This window comes from Corvus hawaiiensis, chromosome 2 (genome assembly GCF_020740725.1).
Source record: "Corvus hawaiiensis isolate bCorHaw1 chromosome 2, bCorHaw1.pri.cur, whole genome shotgun sequence".
Lineage (NCBI taxonomy): Eukaryota > Metazoa > Chordata > Aves > Passeriformes > Corvidae > Corvus > Corvus hawaiiensis.
The window spans coordinates 97,183,872-97,203,419 of record NC_063214.1 but is presented as its reverse complement, the minus strand read 5'-3'; the positions used below and the strand labels follow the sequence as shown (position 1 = coordinate 97,203,419).

Here is a 19,548-nt window from a genome sequence, read left to right as displayed (position 1 = left end):
TTAAAGAAAAATTATTGCAGTCAGCCAGCCTATACATGGTTATTATCATCATTCGTACTCTCTTTAACTCATGTGCCTATTCCAAAACCTCTTTTCATCAAAAAAAGGATTTTTCTCAAAGTAGTGAGTAATTTGTTAAGCTGTCTGATTCATGTTCCTTAATTCAGATGTTCATAATATCTGAGGAAGTCCTAGCCTGCAAAACGATGGTAGTGAGTAGCTCGGTGAAGAGGGAGCTGGGGGTGGGAAACTCTTTGGGAGCTACATGCCTATAACTTAATTTGGAAGTTGCTGTTGTGTAAGTGTGACCTGAGAGGCTGGAAAAGAAAAGCTACTAGACTTTAATTAGTAACAAATAGTGTGAAAATGCTTGTGCCCTTGAGACTTAAGCTGGCCTGTCTCAGCTTTCACGACAAGATCGTTGTCACCATGGAGCACTGATGGGTGCATGTGCTCCGAAGAGTTACTTCGGACCTCCATTTAGGTGCTGAAACTACATGTGTTTAGTTTGGAGAGTGTGGGAATGGCAAAAAGAAGACAGACAATATAGACATTATAAGCAGAGTTATTCAATGCCATTAATAAAGAAAAAATACTGGATCATGGTAATGGGCATGTAACAGTAAGCTGTTCTTGAAGGACTTACTGGGTTAAGAGCTGATGAGTTTTGGAAAGGATCTCAGGCCTTAAGTTGAGGAAAAGGTGGTGAAGGGTATTTGACTGTTAGGAAGGAAAATATGAAAGTAAAACCTCGATCTCAGTGTAGTTGACTTATGTTTTCTTAAAATAATTTGGGGCACATTAATGCAATGGTATTCTATGTCTGTTTTAAAATATCGAAGAGAGAAGAATGGTGAAAGAATATTCCATAGAAGAGTGAGAGTCACTGGCTGAAAGAGAAACTTGAGTACTTGATATCATGTGCTTGAAGTCACGTGTTGTAATGTGTCCTTCTGTGGTTTCTGAGCTGGTGGCTGAGGGAGAGCAGGCTATAAATACTTCTCTGTTCTCCCCTTATGTGGTCAGTTGAAGCTTGATGGAACTTTTATTTAGAAGTTGACCACTAAATTGGCATATTAAACCAGCTTTCCTGCTTCTGATTTGAGTTTACTCTTAAACAAGAAAGGCAAAGTGAATCTACCTGCTTCTGCTTAAGTGTTTTAAATTGGGATGCACTCTTAAGAGGCATGTTCTAAAACAGGCTCTGAAAGTTTTGGTAGATGATTCCAGGAGGAAGATTTTTCTTCCTCTTTGCAGTAGGCTTCTGAAGAATTAATGATACTCCTTTGGAAAGGCTGAGCCCAGTAAAATCCATTTACATAAAACAATCTGCTAAAAATGTTTATTTTTATTAGCAAATGTGTTAAAACATCTGTTCTTATTTTGCACTGTTCATGGATTAGCCTTTAAAATACTGGAGACATTCCTGAAGAGACTTAATTCTGAACCTGAGCTCCGAATAGATACCAGAAGGTATACAGCCCTTGCTCTGGAGGGCATCTAACAGCCTCACTTGGCTTGCTACAGCTCTGTTTGTCCAGCTTTTGCTTCCTCTGCAGGTGGTTCAGGATGCTCTGTTTCTCCTTGCACTATGTCAGAGTAATGAACTGATCTTTAAGTCCAGATGCATCCTATTCCAGTGCCTCAATTTCCCTTTAGCACCGCCTCAGGTAATCTTACTATGGTTCTCGTCTCTTCTGTAAAGGCTTTCTTAAAGGTCTTTTTCTTCTCTGGTTTCCTGGTTCATTGTTCCACAGTTACTATCCTCCTTGAGCCCAGATTGTGCCAGGAGGGCCTCTCTGCAGTTCTTTGCCCTAGCTCATCTATCTTCTTGGATGCATCCCTATTGAGAAGTTACAGGAAATGACATCGTGAACTCCAGATGAGTTCTCCTGGCCTAACAAACATTGCCTCCCTCATTCCCACAGTCTGCTCTGGGTCATCTGATCCCCAGCTGACCAGATCAGCTGTTGCTGTGTGGCGGCCTTAAACAGGAAGGATAAATTGACCCTTACTTTCTTTGAAGATCCCACTGCTTTGGGTGTTTGGAAAACTACAGCCAACAAAGCCTGCTTTTGTTATCTCCCTCTAACTGAGCTGAAGTGTATGACTGAAAGGATTATGCCACACTAGGTTACTAAATATATTTTTGCATTACACTAAAAAACCTAACTTTTTAGATTAAAAAGAAGAACACAATGATAGCTATCTCCAGTAATGACAGGAATACCTTCTCTTAGTGGACATCAGTGCCAGAACTTTATTTTAGTACCTTCAAAGTCATTAGTACAGAAAACAGTGCTGCAGCTGTCTTGGCAGGCTGTGCTAGGAAGAAGTGCAGTTCCTAATTTAGTGTGTATCTGATTGATGCATTTGAAAGTGGCAATTCAGCCTGGCATCAAAAGAGGATTGAAGGCTGGTACTGAGCACAGTAGTGTTTAGCTTATGGTAGCTCAGGGCTACTTCATTCTGTACACAGGGGAAGTGTTAGTGTGTTCACCCTGTGCCCTCAGAGAAATGGATTGCAGCATGGTCAGTGTTGCAGCCTGGCTGCTTGTTGCTAGAAGGAGTTGGAAAATAAAAGTATGTTTTGAAATAGGTGCCTTGCTGTCTTGAGGCTGTGGAACTTTGACTGGTCTTCTAGCTATAAAGCAAGCTTTGTACTTGGGAGAACCACCTGAAAACGTTCCCAGTCAGCATTATTTTGGTCTGTCCAGGTCTGGTTTAGATTTTAGGTTATCTAAATAATGATCTGATGCTTAGGCTAGGAAGCTTTTGTGAGGGCAGTGGTTGCTGTTGGGTCACTTCAAATAAAACTTAAAATCTGGAAGCTTGTTCTTACAGGCACATGGTTTGCAGGAGCTGTGGTGCTTAAAACTGTCTTGTAGCAGTTTTATAGAGAGAGCAAGAGCCTGAGGGAAGCGTGTTCCTTTGGCCTCTTAGTAGAGATTCACAGGGAAAAATGGTTCCATTGCAGTGTGTGCTGAGGCCTGCCAAACACCAGGAATTGTGGTTATTGCTGCAGTGCAAGCTGTATCTCCTTCACTGGGATAAATCTGGAAGTTGCAGTGGGATTGCTGAGTCCAATCGTTGTTCTGTGTGCCTGTTGCCTTGAGACATGGCTGTATGAATATGACCAGGACAACTATGTAAAAAGCCTGGTGAAAAAGTAGATTTAGTATAAGCTGAAACTTTCCTTTGGTGACAGGGGATGGGCTGTTGAAGAAAGTGTGTTATGTTAAGGCTCCTGCGTTCTTCATCTTACGGCTTTTTTTGTAGATGTAACACACCTAGTTAGGGTTGCTATTCTGAAGATAGAAATGTTGCTGGCAGAGGTGGATAGATATGCTTTTATTGCATGCATGGCAAACACTTGTGACCTTTCTAGGTTTGCTACATACTCCAGTGGAAAGCTTGGAAAAACATTGGCTGATTTGCTTCACTAAAAATGTTTTCTTAAATTTTTTTTCAGGTAGTGACAAATGTCCATTTTATGAAAACTATTTGATGCATGTTGACCTCACAGCAAAGGGTTAAGCTGTCTCAAGTGACTGCTTTTTGTCCTGGAAAGAATCAGCAGTGGAAGTTAGGCTGTCAGCTTTGTTTGCATTTCCCAGCTATTGTGCACTTGCCAGCATCTTTTAAATGTTTTAAATGTAGCTTTTGTGTTTTTCTAATGCATAACATTTGTATGCAGTGGTTTTTGTGAGGGTGCCAGAACAGCCATATAGTAAATATTTAATAAGAATAGTAAAGATTTCTTGTTCTCAACGGGCTAAGTTCTGATCTAAAGGAAGTGAAATTGACTTTTTAAATTATTTATGAAATGCTGCACGTAAGGAGATATGGTTTGTTTGCTTTCTTATATGTAGATGGCAGGAGTAAAGGTCTCAGTTTAGTTAAGACATAAATGGTGTGGGTGGGTGGTAGCTGTAGTACAGGTGGGATGATGGGAACTCTCCTGTTGCTCTGTACTTCAGCTGACTCAATTTTTGGAGACCTTGCTTTGCAACCCTTTATTTGAAAAGCATGAACTGTTTGCTTGAAAGTCTTAATAATGAAACTGTCACTTGTACTAAAAAATTATTTTTTAAGATGGTAGACATGTCTATCAACTCTCATGGGAACATGAATTTCCCTGGTGCTTTACTGGTATTAAAAGAGAAATGATTATTGGTATATCTATAACTTCAGTGTAAGGGGAAAGAAAGTGAAGCAGGTGTAATTGATGCTCTGAGCATCTAACAAAGCATGCAAAAAGTATTCTTTCCTCTTTGTTCAAATGCAGAAGGGGCTGGGGAAGAAGTGAACAGAAGTAGTGAGGTATGGAAGGTAAAGGAGACTAAAGTTGTTACAGAAGAAAAAACAAAGAAACCAGTGTGGGTATTCCTCTGTCCCCAGACATAAAGCTTCAAGTGCAAGTCCTTGGATGTTTAGTTAGTTGAGACACCCTGAATCTGTCCCTTCTCCCCTTCCTCAGTATTAGTGTTTTGATTGCTGTTGTTTGGAATGAAGAGTGTTGAAGTAGAGGAGAAATGTGAAAGTTTCTGAAGAAGGTAGGGGCTTACTAGGTTTTCACGGTAAGGGCCCAGTATTTGAGGAGTTAGCTCTCTGCAAAGAGTGGGCTTTCTTTCAGCATTATCATTTTCACAGGTATTTGGTTTTTTGGTGGGTGTTTGGTTGTTGGGTTTTTAGTATGTTTTCCCTGGGGACCACAGCTCTTTTCGTGGATAATAAATACTTATTTAAAAACTGAGTCTGTGCTGATGATGGGAGGACGTGTACTGAGATGGCCTTTACTCAGCTCACTGTAGACCTTTAAATGTAATGCTGGTCTGGTGAGAAGCTCCTGTAGTTTTTAGAGCATAAAAAAAAAAAAAAAAAGAGCAAGATTGCCTGGCAAACAAATACGGGCTGTATGTGAGAAGAGTAATACTTTTTTTTAAAGTGAAAAGCTCAAACATGCTTTTTTAGCACACCTCAGCTTTGCAGTTTACTTTTGATATTGGGATTTTCTTTTACTTTCTAGTATTAATTTTCTTTTTTGCTTATTATGCTCCAAACAAGAAACTAAGTTGTCTTTTATAAACTTCTGTGTATCTGGAGTGAAAACACAGTTATATTTAAAAACACATAAACATGTTCTGCTACTTTTAATATAAATTATCCAAAGTCACTTCTCTGCAAGTGAGGAAAGACGGATTCAAAGTAGTACCCATGGAAGTTAAGCTCCTTAATAAACCAAGTTCCTGCTTTTATATTGCATCTCAGTAGGCTTGCAGTTCTCTCTTCCTCTGTTTTCTGTTAAAATAAACCCATGCTGAAGCCCTTAGTGTGTGCTTAATATCTGGCTGGCCGTTTCTGTAGAAGGTGAGCTTTCAAAATAGTAGTTCAAGGTGACACTAAACCGTGCCGTAAATCAAATCCCTCCTGATGGGAGAGAATATTTTAAAGTCCTTGCAAGGAGTTTCAAAGAACAAACCCAGACTTTTCCTGGAGTTTCAGTGCTGCCAGATAGTTGTTTATTAAGTCTTATCAGAGGAACAGAGCCACTAGTGTGACCCAGATATAACATAGAGCACAGAATGCAGGAGAGAAGTCCAATTATCAAGATTTACACAGCCTTTTAAAAATAATTTAACCAATGGTTACTAGAAAAGTACATTATTTTTACTTTCCTACCAATTATTCAGTAACACAGCCAGGAACTGCGGAATTCTTTATCCAGTCACCCCAAACTACTTTTACTGCAGAACATGGAGTAGTAGAAGAAGAAGAAGAGGGTTTGGAGAACAACAACAATCCTCCATTTTGGTATTTTTTACTCTTATCTATTCACTACAAAGAGAAGCCCAAGCCTCTAAATTTTCACCCTGTGACAATCTTACATAGTAGTCTATCACCTAATTCACACCACTGTATTTTCTAGTTCTTGTCTGATCATTTGTAATTTTTTCCAAGGTTGGAGGTTAAAACAGTGTTGTTCAGGGGGGTAAGAACCCTTCAAAACAGGCAGAGAAATATTCTCGGCACTCTGGGTTCCTATGCAAGGCACAAACATTATATTTCTCCTTTAATAATGCTATCTCTGAAAATGCTGATAGTTACTCTGTTTTATGAGCCTGTTATTTTTTTAGTTTGGGCAAGATAGAGTAAATCCTTGCTATTGAGAGGGTTTTTTTTAAATTTTAGAGTATAAGGTGGTATAATAGGCATGAATATTATCAAATATGTTATTGTGACATTAAAAAAGTTTTAATGATTGGGTTTTTAAATCACTAGGTTGGACTTAAATGTACTGTGGTTTGCTTTAAAATGTGGTGGTGTGTGTATCAGTGAGGGACACCTGAGATGCAAGAGGTATGATGGGATTGAACTCAGCTTTTTCTCAGTGATAATCCTTCAATGTAAGAGGCGTGAAAGGAGCTTTTGCCACTTGTTGGAAATGTTTCTGCTAACTCTTGATGTCTTTGGGAGGATTGAAATAGAGCCTGTGAGTTAACTTTCTACAGTTGTTGTGCATGCTATATCTTTAATAAAAGACTTGATAGGAGATGTGTGCATGTTAATATTGGTGGACCTGGAGAGAGTTACTGGACTTTTTGTGTTCTGAAACATTCTATGAAATAGATTTGACAATTTATTTTAAGCTGTTTCCTTTTAGGGCAATAACAGTGTAATTGTATACTGCGAGTTTATGTATGTGTATACAAACGTACACATATAAAACTCTTTTTGTGGAAACAAATTGCATGTTGTAAATACCAAAGATGTAGCTGGTCAGAGGAGAAAATGAAATGTGAGAGATGTCACTGTTTAAAATCTTCATACTCCTCTACTAAGTAGCCCTTTCCATTTCCCTTATTTGAATGCATCAGTTCTGCTTCTGAAATAATTTCTCTGTTTCCCAAATAATAAAATGTGTTTGGTTTTGTTTTGCATGCATTTTTTTAATGTTGCTTCCCATGTCTACTGCAGAAAAAGCAAATGGCTTTAACAAAAGAAACTGCCAATTTCTGACTCATGTCTGGTTGAATCCACATTTGGGTTTTTCTGCTTCTGTGTCTGAGCTTCTGAGGAACCTGTTTCTTTCCTGGGTTTCATGTTCAAGAGTCTTTTATAAGCAAATATTTGAAGTTCTCTGCTGTCCTTTCTTGTCTGAATTTTGAGACCTTTTTCTGGCTTTTAGCATACTCTATTAGTTTCTTCCTTTTGTAAGAAGGCTCCTTATTTCTTCCAGTTTGGAGGAAAAACCTGTGTCTTACGTAGGAGTCTTTCTGTTCAGGGCTGCCTCAAAGTCTGTTTTTCACCTGGTAAACTAACAGCAGAATTGATCTGACTTAAGGTCTTAAGTTTTAACAAAAACAACCCACTTAACTTTGTGTATGCTTGTGATTCTTCAAAGTGCCAGAATGGGTTTGCTTGTAGAGAATGAAGTGTTGAAACACTCATGACGTTGAACCAAACATAAATTCCACCAGTTCTCCTCTGCTTATATGCAGAATAACTTCAGAACATGCTTTCAGTGGAACCTTTTGGGGGGGTTTGTTGCGTGTATGTTGGTTTTTTGTTTGATTGTTTATTTGTGGTTTTTGTTAGTGTGGGCTTTTATGGGTTTCTTTCTTTTCTGTGTAAGGTGATGGTAAGAAAGGAACACTGAAATAAAGTACTGCTCTTGCTAGGTTTCCCCTCTTATTTCAAGGAGTTAGTTACTAGTTTTGATAGCTTTCTGATTAAAAAAGCATCCTAGAGAAAGGGTAATAAAGTAGATTGTTCCAGAATGGTGAATAATCAGCAAGCTATGCTTTCAAGCTATAAACAGTATTGTCCATTTAGCAAATGCTTTTATTGTAGGTCTTAGTACTCTTGAATATTTTTGTTTGACTAGTTGCAGGTGCATGCAGACCTGTGTTGTCCTTGAGATCTGTACATGCTTTCTGTGTTCTAATGTGGGTCATGCATTTACCAGTTCTGATATAACAAAAACAGTTCTCATGGAAAACTAGTAGGCAAGTGAAGACTTACACTTGGGTATGGAAGGGAAGCAGGGAGGGTGCAAAACTTTAAAAATGATGCAAAACAGTTGTTTATCAGAGCATATTGTGTCGTGGACTTGGACTTTAATTTCATACTTCAACTATTTAAAATGTTTGAAGAATTAAGTACTTGGAAGTGTTAATCAGCTTAAGTGTACATTTGAAAATTAAACCCAAGATAATGCTTAGACCCAGTTCCACATGTTTTCTGTTAGGACCCTTACTGAGAGCTGCTGTTCCCTGCATGAAGAGAGCTCTTTCTGAAACCTAGGGATCTGGAGAGTATTGGGCATCAGGAAGTGTGAGAAATCAAGAGAAGTAAGGATTGTTTTTCTGGTTGTTTCTGCAGAAGTCCCTGAAGGCTCCTGTTGCAGCACAATTAGTTTGAAGGATGCCTCCCTGATGTAAAGTGTGTTTTGTTCTCTTGATTAGCAATATTGCCATTTACCGTAGTGCTAACATTAGACTCCTCTACTACTACAGCAGTATATGATAAAAGCCCAATCAGTAGAAGCAACTGCTCAGATAGTAATGACTCCTTCCTACAGTGCCATATTTATAACATTGATGACCTGGAGTAATGTGACTCTTGGACTGATATTGCTGCAGTAGAGGTGGATATAAATGAGGAAGGAAGAAAGTGTTGTCTGCATAAAGAAAATATTTTCTAAAATCGATACAAGGTTTCCACCTCTTTGCATTTTCTGAATCTGGTAGCATTGTGAACTACCATGTCATTTAGTAAAAGGTAAGGTCACTCAAGTGTGGTCAAGTAAATTATTTGAGCTTAGAATGCAGCTTTGGTAATTTTCTTGGCAGTTACTGCCCTTTATTGCACTCTTGAAAAAAACCCTGGGTTTTAATCTTAGAGGATAAATCCCTCACAATGTATTGTGATGGTACATATAGATGTTACCCTACTTCTGTGTATTTAAAAAGAAAAAAAAAAAATCCCTTTTTACTCTAGAGATTTCAGGATGTGCCTCTGATGTAATGTCTGCTTCTTGTGTGTGCATGTTTGAAGCTTTTATATTGTAATACATCCTGTATGCTGCTGTTACGCATTGTGGAAAGTAGCTTCACTCCCTCCATTACTGGCACAGCTTTCTAAAGTTTTTTGGAATGGCCTTTCCTTTCTGTGTTCTCCAGCAGCGATACTGTCTGTGAAGCATCCTTCCTTTTAACTGGTATTATACACTAGCTAAGTCTGCTTCAAGGGAAAAGTGTTGCTCTTATTTCTCCAGTCATCAGGCCTGTTACTGAGAAAGTGGAGCTGGACAAGTGTCTCCCAGTGGCAAGTAAACATTTGTTCATTGAAATTTTTGGGTTTGTATCTGAATAGTTCTTAAATTTTTTTTTTTTTTTTTTTGTCTAAGACAAATCTAAGACACCAAAAATGAAGGAAGGACACTCAGTGGGGTCTAGCATGCAGGTTATACTTCTCAAGAACAAGTTTATACTGGTTTAAACCTTGAAAGGCAAAAGCAAAAGATTGAGCTATTACATCAGGTCATCTGGGCATCCTAGAGCAGAAAACGGCATGTAACTAATAGCTTTACTTTCCCAAGAGACCTTGAGGAACAGAGTGACTAAAAGAATAAAATGGTTAGATATTTAGGTAGCAATTGTAATTTTGTTACAAAACAAGATTATTAATCTTTATTTTGGTTTTCTGATGGTGCCAAAGTTTGTAGACTAAATTGTAAGAAGGCAGCTATTTAGCTATCCATGCCTGGTTCATAGCCATTATATATACAGCTGGTATCAGATGAATTAGAGCTTTGTAGAAACAGACATGTATGGTGCCCCACCTCAGTCTAATATGTAAATCATTTAACACATTCAAGAATTCTTGTAATTTTGACCTTGGGACATTAGCTAGGTCAGTACTGGGCGTGCTTGAAGTCTTACCAAGGAAGTAAATGCTAGTGAATTGCTGTCTCTGTTTCCAGATCTGGTTGAGCTGGAGGAGTTTATTTCATATGCAATGTGAACAGAGAGTCCTAGACAGGTTAAGCAACTTAGCCAGGGTCCCTCAAACCTAGTGGTGACACTGAAAACTGCAGTGTGCCTAATGAATGCTCTCAATAAGACTAGGCTTTCTGATAAAACTGATAAACTAAAATGAAGGTTTTAATCTTTCAGCACCATCTGTTGTGCAGGGCAGCAGCAGGTGGTCTGTGCATGGAGAGGACTGGCAGAAGTAGCTGGGTGCGCTGCAGGGTGGGTGGAGCTCTGGTGGCAGTGAAAGCACTGTGGAGTTATTTGCCTGCTATCACTTTCTCCCCACCTGATTTCCATTCAACCATTATTGAGACGCTGGTGCTGAGAAGTCTGTACTTAGAAGACAAGTTAAGAAAAGATGTATCTTTGCCTAAAATTTTAAAATTACTTAAAGTGCGTTTGGGCTGAGATTTCAGATCAGCTGCAAGTATCTTAATTTCTCATGTTTACTACTGTCACTTTCTTTAAAAGGCTCAGGCAAGTAACACAGCTCAAGCTTAGGATGTCTAGCTTTGACTCCCAAGGTTTGCGAAGATAAGTGATGTGATACTCTAATTGCTTATTGCACTTGCATCAATGTATCTAAAGTTACTACACCATTCTAATCTCACACATGATTTGTCTGTCTACTTCAACTGTACTCAGATACCTGCACGTGATACCTCTTGTGGTTGGTGCTAAGGTAATGCACAGCTCAACTGTAGTTTCATGTGAAAAAGAACTGGAAAAAGCAGAGGATGCTTGTATGGAAAACAGCTAAGTTTTCCCTTCTCCAAAATCAAGTAATTGACTTAAACGAAACAAGTGAAAGCAAATTCAAGCTGCTACTTTTTAGCTATTTTTATTTGGGCTTTTGGATTTCCTTAAGAGACCTCCCTTCTAGGTGAGCACCTGAGAGTCATCCAATTTGTTGTTTTGATTGTAGTGCCTACAGTAAAGGAGTCTGCACTGGATGGGGGAGCAGTCCTCTGCTGCTTCCGTGTGGGTGCTGTGCAGAGTTGGTGAGCAGTCTCTGCCTTTACTCACCTTTTAGGTAGTGCTATTCAGACTTCAGCTTTTTTTTCTTGTGACTGTTTGTGATTTCACTGGCTCAAATGCAGGTTTGAGATGTTGGGGCATGCTGAAGTGTGTATATCACCAGCTATGCTTACAAAGGTGTTTTTTCCATAGAAGAGGGGAGGAAAGACGTTGCTTTGAGCAAAGCAGAAACTGGCAGGGTTGAATAGTGTCAGAGTAGCAATGAAACTCATCTAATTTTGGGGTTGAAGGTTCTGTTTGATTGCATTCTATACCTTTAGATAGTTGTATTTCTTCTAGTCACAAGAAAGAGTTGAAATAGAACAAAAATGAAAAACTGTGGTTAAAAAATTTAGTTCTGTTTAACAGCATATTTATTACAGGTAGTTTGCTACTCATGATAGTTTTCAGAACAATAAAACCAAGAAGCCTCCAAACTCTAGGAAAAATTTATCACACTTAAAAAAACTAGACAAAGACTCAAATTCTCTGTCCTTCTAGAAGCAATGACTATGTAATCTGACCAAAAATGAGCATACTGTAATCTGTCTTTTTTGGTGTAATAAGAAAGCTATTCTATGCTCTACTTCCTTTCATGCTATTAATAAGAGGCTGCCACATTATATTACTTTGTTCCTGAGCTGTGACTTAAATTTTTCACTCTTCAAGCAGGCCAAATTCAGTGATCTGATGCTGACTACATTTATTTCATATACAAAGTCAGATGAAGTGACAGAATAGCTGCAGGTTATGAAACTTTGACATTTCAAGAGGGTGCAACAAAAGGCATCAGACTTTGGCAGCTAGTGAGCTATATCAGAAATGCCTAACAGAAGGTAAAGGTTGCACTGTGGTTTAATTTGATGTGTTAATAAATGGAATGCCAGTAATTTGCTGTGTGCTAGCATTTTTAATGGAAGGATATGTATAAATATATAGAAAGCATATCGCACTGGGAGAGTATCTGAGCTGAAATCAGTTTGAGACCATAAGTGAGGATTGCCAGCTGCCATATTCTTGCTGAACTTTGGGCATTTGTTAACAGCTGCTGTCCGTATAGGTAGCTTTGTCTGCTGTTTTGTTTCAATGAAGTCTGGTTTTCTCAGGACTATTATAAGACATGAGATTATAAAATCATTTAGTTTGGAAAAGATCAGAGAGTCTAGTCATTAACCTTACACTGTCAAATCTACTACTGAACTGTAGTAGAGTGGGGTTATATTAATACCATGCTGTTAGAAATTTCAAGACCCCAAAAAGTTCATATAGACCAGTATGCAGACAGGTGTCTCAGCTTGCCAGTGAGAAGGGTTAAACAGTGATGATAGAAAAGGGGAGTTGAAAGAAGTCAATATTGAGCAAAAGACATGCTTCAGGTAAGCAACAAGCTTTCTGGGCATTCTCAAGAACAGTCTAGTAGTGTCAGAGAAGATGAATGCAGAGTGCTTGGGTATAGTGAGCTGGTGGTGACACTGAAATGGTTCATGAAACACATGGCTGAGCAGGAGCTGCCATAGGGCAGTATTTGAGAAGCAGGATTGCTGAATGATGGTGGTGTGCTGTTAGACCTCCCAGGAGCTAGCAAAGGGACTAAAAGGTTTTTCAGTGGAGAACTATTGGAAAGTGTAGTAATGAGCAGTGAATGGGCAGGTGAATTAAAAATGCAAGGATTCGTTTTTAGTCTTAGGGATTGGAGATGCACTCTGCCTGTTGTCAAAATCTGTAATGAAATTTAAAAGTATACTAGCTTTATTGTAATAAATTTTTTATCATTCCTTAAACTGAAAGCTGTAGAAGAAAAGGGTTTTTTTGATACTATTTCACTGAGTGATGAACGGCCAAGGAAAATACTTGCTTCTTTTTTCTTGTTGCCTCTTTCCTGAATTTTAATGTATTGCCAAATTAAGTTTTCTTAAATGGTATATAAAATGGTATATAAAAATAGACAAGCTGACAAAGCATGGAACTTTGTATGCCTTTACCAAAGGCTGTGTGCCTTTTGAAAAATGTAGTAGACTGAAACAACAATTTTAAAATGAGCGTGCTCATGCTGTAAGTGTTGTGACAAACTTGATGGAAGAGAGATAAGCAATGAGACTGCAGTATTTGGGTGTGAGTATACAGGAATTGCATTACAGATGAGTTGCTTTAGTAGAAAGATGCTATATGATTAAGGAAAATGGGGTAAAGTAAAATTGTTAGTTTAAATTGATTGAAATACATCTTAAAAGGAAAAGGGGGTTAATACTGTTGCTATTTTGTTGACTGTTTGATAGTGTAGCTGTGCTGTTAGCCACATAATCAGAATACTGACAATTACATAAAATGCTAGAAGACATGAAAAAAACAAAAGTAAAAAGTTTTGGTAAAAGTAGTATAGTTCATTTACTCAAGACAGAGGAGGAGGAACAAATGTCACTACTAAATGGGGTGGAGACAGTATTTATCTCAGCTGTCAAGGATGGGTTTTGATCATCTACCTTGATGTGCAAAGAGGAAATGTTAATCTTGGGCAATGCAGGAAGTCGGATTCAAGATGTTACTTGGCAGTTACCTTGAAAACATTACCTGTGTTGTATTGTTATATGGCATTCCTGTATGAACAAAAATACTCCCAAAATTTTTAATATGACTTATTCTTCCCCCTCCCAAAAACAAAGTCAAGCCTCAGACTCAGTTAAGCCAAGTAAGAAGAAATGACGAGATAGAGTTGTGAAGGTGAGTCTTGCGTGTCAAGACAACAGATTGGAGACTTGGAAGTAACACGTGTTTAACCAACAGGTTAAATAGAATGAAAAAAGCTGATGGTAGTAATCCTTCAAAGAGCAGAACTGTTTGAAGAAAGGTTTAAAATTAAAACCCTAAGATAATTACTGGCATATCACTGACATTGGGAAGAATGTGAGGAAGGCGGTAGTCTGTTCAGTCGCTAGCACATCAGGGAATTCTTAAGCAAGGTGCTTTTACAGCAGACAAGCCACAGGAGTTTTTTGGGGAGGTGTTCACTGTTGGAGGACTGTACATGAATTCTCAGACTGAAGAATTTCTTACAGGCATGGTCAACAATATATTTTTAATTAATGTGCTGAGAGGCAATCAGTATAAATAAATAGGACATCATCCAAACCAGCTAAAATACACTCAAGGTGTAAAATACCTCAGACATGGAAGTGTCTGATGTTTTTGTCAGAAGTATGTGGTCCATTAGTTAAAACAGGCTGTGTGTACCAGAGGAATGGAAGCTGCAAATGTGATACCACAGTGACCTAGGAAAGAAGTAAAACTGAGTGTTTCAAGAACATAGAGTACCATAAAAAAATTTTAAACACATTAAGTTAAAAAAAAAAGCTAAGGCCTTTTCTAGCTAGAAGTCATGCATCATAAAGCAGTTAGAATCCTTGGAGGGGGCAGGGAGGGAGAGGAATAAGTATATTGTTGGTGTAATGCACTTCGATTTATAAAAAGCATTTGACAAGACCTCCTGCCAAAGGCTTTTAAAGAAAATCAGCTGCTGTGGATTAAGAGGAACCACCTCCTGTTGTATTAATAACTGGCCAGAAGATGAGAAAAAGGTACAGCTAAATGATCAGTTTCCACAGAGGTCTTTGCAATGAGATCTTCAAGGATATGTGCCCTCAGCAAATTCATACATATTCTAGACAAAGGAACAAAGTGTGCTGGCATTCAGCTAGGAATGCAGAATCGCGCAATCCAAAGTTAATTGTGAGATGTTCAAGAAGAATTTCAAAATAGACATATACTCAACAATAAATAGGTCGTGGGATTCAGTATCTGCTAATTGTAATGTAATACCTGCTGCAGGAGGAGGATGAAAACAGCTCTGATTATATGTCTGCTTTAACAGAATCCTAGTTAGCTGTGAACCTTTGGCAGAAATGTTGTTTTGTGGGCAAGTCTTTCAAGGTATAAGCTTTGAAGGCAGAAGTGTTTAGGAAAGGAATAGGAAGTAGAACAGAAAAGGTCATTATTGTTATTCCTTGGCATACTGTATGCTGTATCCATCTTTGGTTACTGTCTGTGAGTAACACTAGTAATGGTGCCTGGGATAATCACTGTGGCCTGGCTTCCATTTGAGAGAAGGCTAAACAGGATTGAGCAGTGAGAGTTTGTGAGTTAAACTTAAGTATGAGGTTCTTCTGGAAAAGGGACCCAAAGGGTGTGCTGCTGTGTGCTTTTTTCCTCCCCTTTCTCTAGCAAGTCCCACCACTTTGTTGCAAGATAATTTCCATTACATGGATTACTGTAGGATACTAAAAGATGCTTTGCAGAGGAGATTTTATAGAGAAGGTCACAGAAGATTTTAGAGAAGAGTCCTGATCAGTTTAAGAATTAATGCTAAATATAAAAAAATAAAGCACTGCAAATATAGCTGACTTTTCGAGGCTGTCATGTAGAGTGTCTGTAATTCTGCTGTCTGTGAATGATTGTGCCCTGTGTAAAACTTACGAAATTTGGGTTTCCATTAACTACATACAGAAATACAAATGTGGACTAACTTGGGCATGTGAACTTTGAAACCTAAAAACCAACATTCTTTATAGGGGTATTAATCACCTACAGCCCTGATTATCTACTTCAGGAGAAACCGTAGTGAAAATTCTTTAATACAAGAGCAGCTTTAATTTAGTCACCTTCCTCCAGGCCCAAAGTAACAATTCTGGTCTCCTCTTCAGAGACCTTGGTGAGTGTTTCTGGGTCAGGTTAATGGCTAAACACTGCTGCTTTTGTGAAGAATACAGGTGTTACAAATTCAGTTATGAAAATATTCCTGTGTGTCACCCTGAATGACTCACCAAATGGGCTAGCAGAATAGTTGCCTCCCTGTAAGTTGTAGTGGTTGATGACCACCTACTGTAAATTGCTGTCAGGTATTATGGGTAGTTGAAGAAAAAAGCTGATCATCCAGTGTAAGCTGACAGCACTAATTTTCATTTTAAATTTGATGTAAAGGAGTGAGGTTATTAACCCTTCCTTTCATTTCCCCAAATTGCTAATAGAAATTTCTGAACAGTTTTTAGTGAAGTGTATAAAAGGAGATAAAGTGTGGGTCACTTTTGAGCGGAGTCGGGGGGGAAGCTCCAAACTAAGTTTTACCTTGTCAGAGACAGTCTGGCTCTAACATTATGCTGGTTTTGCACACGCGTTGGTGTTGGTGGGGTTTTTATTTGGTTCTTGTTAAAATCTATGCTGAGACACATACTACAAAATTACAAAGGGAAATTGATACAAGTCGGGAATTTTAGTTACTTTATTTATTTCTCCTGTATCACAAGAGACCTGCTTTTGAAAGATTGTGGGTTTTCTCCTCAAATTAAAACCTGTGGAAAATAAAATTATAGTTGAGACTTCTGGTATGCTTGAATCTATTAGAACTGAGGATCATCTGCAATTCTGGGAAATACTAGCTTTTCTCCATATAGTATAAATCATTCTGCAATAAAACCAGGATTTTTGATTTTGCATTTTTTTTAAATGTTAGTATAATTTTCTGACCTAACATTGTTGAATTGGGTGTCTGTTTAATGTTGTAAACTTTTTTTTCACTTAATTTTTTGTTGAACTGAGACAAAAGTCAAATTTTGTGTGTGGAGATGAGAATTGACTACCCTCTTCTCTTAATGACTGATGCACTGGACTCTATATCTTAATAGTGGAAGTCACCTGAGTGTTAAGTAAGATAAATACAGCTATCTCAAATTAAAATTTTTGTGAACTCTTGTGAAGATTATTCTGTTTTTATCTACATATAGCTTTTACAAAAGCCTATCGAATGTTTCCTGTTAGTAGTCGTGGTTGGACTTCCAGAGCAGTTTGCAGAACAGTACTGCCACAGCACTGCTCTTCAGCCTTTAAACATACAGAATTTCTCTAAGGCTTTCTTGCAGAGAGGAACTTTTAAACTCCAGTTTAAAACAGTATAATCCATACCAGAACCTGATTTTTTTTGGATAAAAATGTAGTTTTCCAATCTTAGTCCTGGTCATGTTTATTGCAGAAGAGATTTATGAATGTTTCTGGGTGTAAATTCAAATGTTCATTGTTATTCTGCAGTTACAACTTCAAAAATTATTCTTATGGGAAGATTTTGTTAGTTTGTGCAAGAATTTGTGTGGAAATAAGTTATGACAGGATTAGGTCTGCAGAGGGAAGGAACAGGTTCTCCTTTAGGGACTATGACTGTTGAAAATAATTTCTCTAAAGGTAAAAATGTTTGACTTCATTTACAATTTGTATGCACATGCCAGTCTTGTCTCTAGGCAAAATGCTTCATTTAATCAAACCCTGATAATTCCTTATCTGTTGGAAATGCCCAAATCTGTTTAAGTACTTGGAATTCATATTGTTTTGTTTGCTAAGTCTGACAGTATACTGAAAAATGACTACTAAATTGCTTCTGTTCATTTTGTCTTTTTTGTGGTTTACCATTTACAGAGTAAACTACTTAAGCCCTTTTTCCACTTAAGTGTTGTTAAACTAGCTAATGCTGTGTAATGTGGGTCACTGGCTAAAATGATGTATACTACTCAGTTATCTGAGCAGAAGGAATGATATGAAGAGGGGAAGATTGATACACTTCTGAAAAGCACACTTTTGCCAGTTTTTGCTTTCTTAATGCTTGGGATTTTGTTCCTTAAGACACTGTATACATTGAACAGTTGAGATTTAAAATCAAAATATCTTCCTTAAAGGACAGGGTTCAGTCTTCTCTCTTTTTCTTTTTATAACTAAGAATAAGTCATGGCGATTCTGTCAAGTTTAGGCGGCTCTGTTATTGGAGGAAGGAGATTTGCATGATATTTCGTTCATGCCAGTGGAGCAGAAATTGTCTGGAGAATTGTGTGGTTCATAGAAGGATTAGTATTTCCCAGTTAGAGAATATCCTCTCAAAGCTGAAATCACTATTCTCTAATGTGTGGAAAGAACATGGTTTCAGATTATTTTGGGAACTTCTAGGGCCTGTTTTTAAAATTAAGATACAGAAACATCTGTGGAAGTGGATTGCAGTATTTGTATCAGTGCTTATGAAAGAAAAAGCTTTTCAGTTGTGGCAGAAATAATGTTACATTTTATTTCCACAAAACGGAAAAAGCCCATGGAAAATGACAGTCTTAGAGATGCTTATGGAGTATGAAGTAAATACCTTACCTGCGTATTGTTTGAGTGTAGCCATGTGCTAATAGAGCACATCTTTCTTGAATGGATTTCTGTCAGGAATAGAATCGATTCTCTATTTGTGTTGTGTAGCTCCCTTTTTAATGTGAAATCATATTTACCAGGAACTTTATTTTAGTGACATCTAAGTCTGTCAGAATTATTTTAGAAGAAACATAGTTTTTCAGAGGAATTCTGCGTATTTGCTGTTTTCATTTTCATGAGTTCTCTTTTTCTTTAGTAATTTTTTTTCCCTCTTCATTCCAGCCTCTCTTGCTTCTTGTATTCAGTTATATGGTGCTATCTTGCAGATATTGTTGCCTGGAAGGGCTCAGGAGTTGCATGGAAAATGAGAATATACTGATCTTCTTATGCTCAGGGCACCCTTCACCTCCTGAGATTATTCTCTTCCTTGACATTAATTCTTTTGTCTCATTCTATCCATGATGTATTTTTGTTCCTATGCCCATGCTAACCTATTTTCTTTGCTCAGAATGTATTTTGTTGAAGCTGGATTTGAATGTCACATCTATTTCAGAAGAGTGAAATTCTTTCCTCTGATGTCTATCTCTGGTGAACAGTCATGTCTGAAGGATGCTTTACAGTGCTAATAAAATTAGGCAGGATTTTGTGAACTTTGTCTCAGTTGAGTACTAAATAAGCTTCTGAAGAAATGTATTAAGGTAATTTTTATATTTATTGCCATATCCTCACAGTAAATTCTTTGTGGTTTTGTTGTCTTCCCAGCTGCCTTTGTCATATGTACTTAGTAGTATGCCAGGAGTCTGGGTGCCTTGCATATGTATGTTTGTGTTTGCAGTTAAGATAGAGTTTAAAGCCTTGTTTACACGTCAGGACAAATTCTGAAACAGCTGCTTTACAGAGACAGTGTGCAGTCAACCTCCTGTTAGGTAATCCTTTGGTGTAAATTCACATTTCTTAATCTCCTGTCACTTTTGTCCCCTCATTTCCTATGACCCAAGAGTCGTCTGCCTTTCAGTGTTGAACATAGTTTAGTTTTGGCAGTATGTGGCTCACACCCAGGGAGCCATCAAGGATGCCTGGCTGTGATACTGTTAGCAATTACCAAGTATGGTACTAAACTTTAGGGATCACTAAAACTTCAGCTCTTGCTGCCTGCAGCCACTAAATAGCGGGTGTTTGATCTGTGAGTCAAATACTGTTAGAAGCCATGAAATGACTCGATGTGGCACTTCGTGCCGTGGTCTGGTTGACAAGATGGTGATCAAAGGTGTTGGACTCTGATCTTGGAGGTCCTTTCCAACCTTAAGGATTCTATGATTCTGTTATTCTAAGC

The 19,548-nt window shown here is 38.0% G+C and overlaps 1 protein-coding gene across 9 annotated transcripts in view; it reads left to right on the top strand.

Annotated features, from left to right (window-relative positions):
• The window catches only part of ATP11A (ATPase phospholipid transporting 11A), a 121,550-nt gene that overhangs the window by 13,197 nt on the left and 88,805 nt on the right, over positions 1 to 19,548 (top strand). The gene's annotated exons all lie outside the window — the stretch shown is intronic.